Genomic DNA, 8,394 nt, shown 5'->3' with positions numbered 1-8,394 from the left:
TCACATCGATATTTCTGTCTTTCCCTCTCCCACTCTCTCTAAAAATCAATGAAAAAATATCCTCAGGTGAGGATTTAACAAAAAAAAAAAGACCCTTAACAATCACATCTGCGAAGACCATTTTTCCTTATAAGGTAAGATGAACAGTTTCTGGGGATAGGACTAACATCTTTGGGTGGCAGTTATTCAGTGTACTACAACATCCTAAGACCTGGACATTTCAGCATTCCGCTAGCTTAAGGAGGGGTGAGAGATGAGGTAGCAGATATGTGAGCATGAAGAATCTTACAGACCAAAACAGGGTGAGTGATTGGGCACCTTAAAGATTTCACATGAGAGTAAAGTGGTCAGACTTCCCTTATTGCAGATCCTCCCGACTGCAGTGTGGAGCAAGGTTGGAGGGGCCAGACTAAAGCCCGGTATTACATCTCCACTGGCTCAATCACAGGTGTGTGACCCTGGAGAGGAAGTGCCAGGGTTGTCCCTGTAGCCAGCAGGTCACATTTCATCATCAAATGATGTCACTGCGGGCTTTGAAACAGAGACGTTAAGGTCCTAAAAGGACCTCACAAGTACCCTAGAGCCTAGACTATGTGGGCAATACATGCTTGCTAAGTAAAACAAGAAAAATGTGATTTTACAAAGACTCTGGGAATCCGGGTGGAAATGGCGGAAAGTCAGGAAACTAGTGAACCACGATGGAGGGGCCCTTGGACTGCAAGGTTCTACTGAAAGTGCCAAAGGGAGGTACCTCACCCCCAAGGGCAATACCCCACCAATGACTGACTGATATTGGGGTACTAGGAGGACAGCCCCCTGACTCAAGGTGGAACAGCCCCAGGCTGAGGTTATGTTTGAAACCACATCCTCCTTCCTCTCCTGCCCCGCCCTCTTCTGCTTCCCTCACCCTGTCACAGGTTCCTCCTGAGAGCTCTCCCTAAATAAATCACCTGCACAAGAATCCTCATCGCAGGCTCACCTCTAAGGACCCCACCTAAGACAGCCTCCCTTTATGTCAACGTGGCTCTTGAAACAGTCTTAGCTAAGCGATTCATCAGCAAGCAGAAGTTCAAGTCAGCCATCAATCAGTTCTGGGAGAACGCTAATTCTGCACCAGCTAAAATGTGGAAGGAAGGTTTTATTAACAAAATTGATATTCAATAAGTAGATGCCAAAAATCCTATCATCTGCATTAAGTAGAGTGGTGTGGGTTTTTTTTTTTCCCCCAGAACTTGTTTCTAATTAAAGACTCCCTTTGGCACTTATCTCAGTCTTCCTCACACTGAAAATTTGTGTTTTTGTGACACATGTAGTTTTTACCAACTAAATTCTTAAATCTTCATGAGTGAAGCCCCCACATTGTGTTTATTTTTCCCCCCATAATGCTTGTCATGTAGCAGGCATTCAGTAGGGGTTTAATAAAGACTTAAAATTCACATTCTCCTGCATTTGTGTGGGCTTCAGAGTCTACAGAGCACTTTGCACACCCGAAGTGTGGTCCATAAACCGGAAGCATCAGCACCTCCTGAGAACTTGTTTGAAACGCAGCCCAGCCCAGATTTGCTGTGTGAGAATCTCTGGGGTGGGGCCCAGCAATCTGCATGTTAATAAGAAGTCCAGGTGGTTTTGTGGGAACTACCTTCTGAAAACCACTGACATACATCCTCTCGTTCAACTGTTGGGAGAAGGTTTGGTTGGAGAGAGGATCATCAACAGAAAGCCACAGGTCAAGAAGTACAACAGCAACAGGAACTGAACCCCCACCCCCGACACACCCGCCTCCACCTGTGCATATCCCCCCGGAGTGCCAGGCCCACGCTGCCCCACTGCACCTCTGGGACTGGGACACCAAGTCCAAAATTGTCTGGTTTCAGCAAACTGTCCCCCTCAGTCCCTGTTGCCTCATCAGAAAAATGGGACCAATCTTAGTACAAGTCACACTGGCTAAATAAATTATGATACATCCATACAAAGGGATACTATACAACTTTAGGGATGAGGTCAGCCTATACCTGAGGTTATAAAAAGATTTTTAATTTATATTTTTACATAATGCAAGATTCTGAAGAATAAATTGGATATATATGCATGTTAGATTACAAATAAAAGACTCATTACATATATATGTACATTATACACATAGCTATACATTGCATATGTATTACATATGTATGTGAAGTTAAAGGACTCATTGCCATATACACACAAATACTTATTACATGTAGTGTGTGTGTGTGTGTGTGTGTGTGTGTGTGTGTGTGTGTAAAGGAGTCCTCCAGTTTTAACCTATCAGTGAAAATAAGGAAAAAAAAAAGAAAAGAAAAGAAAATCAAGAGCTTGTCTATGACAATTTTACATTCTAACTAGGAAGGAAGCCAACAAAGAAGCAAATAACTAAATAGACTAAGTACAGATTGTGATTACAGCTAGGAAAGAAATGATCTAAATGGTACCTCGACAACCTGTGGGTTGCGACCCCTTTGGGGGTCGAACAACCCTTTCACAGAGGTCACCTAAGATCATCGGAAAACACATATATAATTACATATTGTTTTTGTGATTAATCACTCTGCTTTAATTATGTTCAATTTGTAACAATGAAAATACATCCTGCATATCAGATATTTACATTATGATTCATAACAGTAGCAAAATTACAGTTATGAAGTAGCAATGAAAATAATTTTATGGTTGGGGGTCACCACAACATGAGGAACTGTATTAAAGGGTCGCGGCATTAGGAAGGTTGAGAACCACTGACTTAGAACAAGTGGATTAGCTCAGCTTTGCTCTGTATGTCACTCATTCTTCAGCGGGATAACTGGGCACAGGCACATGGAGACAGCAGACCAAACCACCGTGGAAACGAGGAAGCTCTTTCTCAAGCCTCTGCTTAAGTCACATCTGTTCATATCCCATTGGCCAAAGCAAGTCACATGGATTAAACCAGAACCAAAGGCCAGGGAAATAGGCTCAACCTCTTGACGTGGAAGCTGTAAAGCAACACCGCAAAGGGCATGGGTATAGGAAGGGCTGAGAAATGAGAAGACGGTGCTTTTCAAAGGACTGACAGCTCTTCGTTAACAGCTAGAGGTTAGTATAGTTGTGAAATATTGAAAATGGTAAGTGCCTATCACTGCCGGAGAAATCAGTAAGCCTAGGAAGCAAGAATTAAAGTGGCAAATAAATGCTAGACTGTGACATGCCCTAGGGCCCAAGGGTATGCTCTCTGGCCAGTTTTGTTTTATCGCAGTGAAGCAGACATTGCAGGACAACATGAGATAGGCTGGCAAGCAATTCCATTCTCCCTTTAGTTTAATTAGAAATGCTTCCCAGTTAGTAGTTACCTGGTGCCTTCCTTGAGTGGGATTCTGCTGGGCCCTCCAGGCCGCTATGTTGCCCCCAGAAGACCACAGTAATTTCCCCAGAGGAAGCAGAATTTCTGCTACTGTCCCCAAGGCCATCCCTTCCAATAGCCAGGTGAGGGTGATGCTGGTGGTGGTCACAGTCTATTTTTGATCTGGTTTTTTTGTTTGTTTGTGGGTTTTTTTTTACTCAGGATATAAATTATTGGCCCTTCATGACATCCATCATAATTTTTAACTCTATTGGAACAAAAAGAGATAAACATCTCTCTAATTTCCAGAAACATAAAAAATAAAAATAAAAAAAAAGGAATCAGGTTGTTTAAACAAACAGGAGCTTCCAGCAGAAGGTCTACAGGTATAGCGCGCTCTCTCCATCACTGTAGGTCTGTGGCAGGAAGCCCCGGGGTACCTTACTCAAAAACGGTAGATAAAAGTCAGGGTCTGGCAAGCCCATCTGCTTCCTCAAGGAAGAAAATATTATAAAATAGTAATGTCAGGGCCCCACGCGATGCAGTTTCCCGAGGGTCTCTGGGTTAACTCAACCAACATGCCCCCTCCCATGTAAACTTGGAGTCATGATGGGGCTGGGCAATCAGCTGAAGGCACTGACTGTGTTGGCATGCGGTGCATGTGAAAAGGTGCCATCTGTGCCTCTGCTGGAAAATGATGATGCACAGGTGTGACGTTTTTAATGCAGCATCTGGGCTTCATAAACTTGCCTCTTTAAATTTTTTTTAAAATATATTTTATTGATTTTTTACAGAGAGGAAGGGAGAGAGATAGACAGTTAGAAACATCGATGAAAGAGAAACATCGATCAGCTGCCTCCTGCACACCCCCCACTGGGGATGTGTCCGCAACCCAGGTACATGCCCTTGACCGGAATCGAACCCGGGACCCTTGAGTACACAGGCCGACGCTCTATCCACTGAGCCAAACCGGTTTCTTGCCTCTTTAAAATAAGAAATATCCATATTTGATATAGATCCTTTCTTATAAAGCTCTCCACCTATCCTTCGTTTTTTTCTGTAGATTTATTTCATGAGACGTATGACATGAAATATGAAAGCTAAGAGCAAAGGTCTTTGGGAGATGACTGCCATGTGTGTGTTTTTCTCCTTTGGCTGACTTGTTCTTTATTTTCTTGTCATTTCACAACACTGCCCATATGCAAAATTTCCTTTCACCCTCCTGAAAATATGCCCTGACTGGATAAGTGAATAGACAGCAGAAGGAGAAAATCATCTGTTATCTACACATAGGAGGAAAACAGGACATGAATTTGCCAGAATAGCCAGTTCCCACATTTCCAAACCAAGAAAAGCTGCAATTAATTTTCTTTCATGAAAACCATGTTAGTTCTAAAGAACATTCTGAGAATAAGAAGAAGGGTAATTAAAAGCACAACCGGAATTTAGAGTGACTTGCCTCTGAAGCATTAAAAGCTTAAAAGGGAATGAAAGCATGTGGAGGGGACACTTTACCTGCCTCTCTCCCGGTATGATTAGAGATTTGAAATCTGTTGTTACCTTGCCCTGGCAATATTCATACTTAAATTCCCAAATGTTGAACTTCTGTCATTTTATTCCTTTGGGAGAGCCCTTCAGCTACTGCTTTTCCTGAGTTCCTGGCCTGTCACTGCCCTCAGTGCGTGAAGTTTCTCCTACCACAGGCTGTGATCCCACTTCCCCAGCCAGACAAAGGATGACAGCAAAGACCAGGAGGGGTTTGGCTGTGCTCTCAGCAAAAGCACTTAAATGTGTTCTTTCTGGATGATGGAGGCCAACAATGGAACATAATTCCAAAGGGTCAGTGCCAACTTCAAAAGCAGAAATTTGGCCTCTTGTTCTATTCAATTTCATTTAAATAAATATTTAAGTATCTGCTGTGTGCTGAGAGCTTCAGAAAATACAAGGATTAGAGTAAGCCATATTGTCAAAAAGTTTACAATGTGGTGGGAGAATGAGTCCCCATAACTAGAAAGCAGTTCTCAATGTGTGGTCCTCAGACCGACAGCATCAGCATCACCTGAGATGTAGTTAGAAATGCAGATTCTCAGATCCCACCCCAGACCTTCTAAAGCTGAATCTCTGGGAGTTGGGCCCAGTAACCTGTATTTTCATACGTCTTCCAGGTGACTGTGATGCTCCCTAGAATTTGAGAAGCACTTCTGTAAAGCAGTAGAGCACAAGCACCATAAGAGAGGAACAAAGTGCTTAGAGTAAAGGGGAAATCACATCTTTTTTGAAAGGAGGACTTCCAGGAATGACAGTACTGCTGTGGAGCTTTTAAAATTACCAAAGAAATTGACATGTAGGGGCTGGAGAAGGAAGAGGACATTCTGGGTAAGTGAAACATGAGCCAAGCAACAGAATTAAGAAAGCAAATTGGCCCAGCCAATGTGGCTCAATGGTTGAGCATCTACCCATGAACCAAGAGGTCCCCAGTTTGATTCCCAGTGAGGGGCGTGCAGGAGGCAGGTTTCCCTCTCATTGAGGTTTCCATCTCCCTATCCCTCTCCCTTCCTCTCTCTCTAAAAAAGAAAATCAATACAAACATATTCTTTTAAAAAAAGTTTTGCTTTGAAAAAAAAAGGAGGAAGGAAGGGAGGAAGGAAGGAAGGAAGGAAGGAAGGAAGGAAGGAAGGAAGGACGGAAGGAAGGAAGGAAGGAAGGAAGGAAGGAAGGAAGGAAGGGAGGAAAGAAGGATGGAAAGAAGGAAGGAAAGAAGGGAAGGAGGAAGGGAGGAAGGAAGGAAGGAAAAAAGAAAATCAAAGAGTCTAGATTGATTGGCATAAAAGACAGTGGAGATAAGGGTTGCAAGATAGGTTGGGGTCTCAAGTGTGCCAGGCTGAGGAGTGTGTTGTCTAACTCAATGGCAATGACAAGCCACTCTGGTTGTTAATCAGAGACGTACCCAAATTAGAGCAGTGTTTCTGGAAGATTCATGTCAGGGTTTCTGTAAGATAACTAGGAGTAGGAAGGTACCCAGGAACTGGGGAAACAACTGAGTGGATGATTGCAATATTTTGGGTAGGTAATAATGAAAGTTTCACCCAGGAAGTTTTCAGGGAAAATATAAAAGTGAGGGAATTAATTGAAGAAAATTTGAAGGATTAGATCAATAGAATTTAGCATTTGATTCAATATTAGGAGGAAAAGAATGAGGAGAATCAAAACCTTGATTAATAAGAGATTAGGCATGTCATAAACCAAAGACTAAGGCAATCAGGAGTAGGAGTTGGTTTGGGAAGGGATTTGTTTTGGACATAGTTGGAATTCTGTAGTATGGTGCACCATGACACTGAAAATGTAGGCATAGAGCTAATAATAATATCTATAATATTTTGACCACCTAGGCTATGCCTGGCTAGGCACATGAACTAGGTACATGACCTGTATTATGTCATGTAAACCTTACACTGACTTTATGAAAAGGCATTATTATACCCATTTTTATTATGTAAATTAGATTCTGTTGCATATAACAGAAAACCCACAATAACAATGGTTTATTCTAGCATGTAGAAGAAATCAGGAAGTGGGCAGAGCAAAACAGATATGGTGGCTCCAACAAAGTCACTAGGGAGTCAAGTTCCTTTTAATGTCCTGCTTCACCATGTTCCACTGGGGCAGTGGTCGGCAAACTGTGGCTCGGCAAACTGCGGCTCGCTAGCCACATGCGGCTCTTTGGCCCCTTGAGTGTGGCTCTTCCACAAAATACCAACTTCTGTGCATGGGCCACGAAGTTTCAATCGCACTGTACGTGCGCGCCCGCATGTGGTATTTGTGGAACAGCCACACTCAAGGGGCCAAAGAGCCGCATGTGGCTCGAGAGCCGCAGTTTGCCGACCACGGCACTGGGGAATTCCATTGTCAAAGCTACTTCATTAGTCAAGACTGTGCTGACCCTCCAGCTATCAGGGAGGTAATGGCTGAAAATATGGAAATGGATGTGTGTTGAGAGAATGAATGTAAAGAATGGGAGGTTGGAAGAAAAAACCCTTTGAGAATAACCACAGGGAATAGCTGAGGGGATGCACAGAAAAGATAGAAGCACCTGTCAACAAAAGGCAAGAAAACAAGGCTTCTAAACAGAAGGAGAGGTGGGTAGGTGGTGTCCAATGGTGCTGTCCATCAAGACTGGAAAATGCTTACTGTGTTGGAGAAGGTGAGGTCCTTGGTGACCTTCCAAAGAACAGTGTCTATGAGACCAGATCTTAGTGTTAAAAAAAGATTAGGTGGTGGAGCACTGGAGCAATAATTTCTCTTCAGGGAAAGGGAGCAATCATGGTAGTGAGTAAGCTGAGCAGTGTTGAGGTAATGTTTTCATTGATTAGAAGACCTGAACACAATTTCCCTTCATGATGTCAGGTCTCTCAGAGACCAGATTTAAATTGCTTGAGTGTGTGGGTGAGACAACAAACTACTTCTCCCATGATCACCATCTCCAATTCAATTCCTCCCAGGGAAAATGAAGCGAGTGTTGGCTGATACTGTATCATAATAAAGGGCTGATGTTACATGTTTTAAAGACTGTCTGATAAGCTTCATTAATTCATTTTTTGTTTTCCCCTCCAAAAGCTGGATGGAAACTCATCTAACTCTGGCTTGGGTTCTTGAAGAAAAATTAAATTGGGAAAGTGAGGATGTCTCATTAGCGTCTGCACTCCCCCAAGGTCACAGAAGGCTCTCTGGGGGCTTTGTATACAAGACTGCAGAATCCCCACTGTCAGGGATGCAGCTCCATTTTCACAAATATAAATATCAGGTTACAACACATTGTTTTTACAGCTGACTGAGGCTTTAGCGTGGTGGATGTTTCCTTCTACAACTGCAAATAAAGAGAGAAGTTGCTGGCAGGGCAAAGGACAGTGTTTGCATCCTTTTTTTATGAAGCCATTTCTCCCCTCAAGGACTGTGTTCCCAGAGGGTCCCCTCCTCCCCCCCACAACAAATGTCTGGTGTTTCTGCAGTGCTCAGCATGCAGGCCTACTTTTAAGTCTGTTACAAATGAAGACAGAGAG

This window comes from Myotis brandtii, unplaced genomic scaffold (genome assembly GCF_000412655.1).
Source record: "Myotis brandtii unplaced genomic scaffold, ASM41265v1 scaffold45, whole genome shotgun sequence".
Classification (NCBI taxonomy): domain Eukaryota; kingdom Metazoa; phylum Chordata; class Mammalia; order Chiroptera; family Vespertilionidae; genus Myotis; species Myotis brandtii.
Note: the sequence above shows the minus strand (reverse complement) of the source record.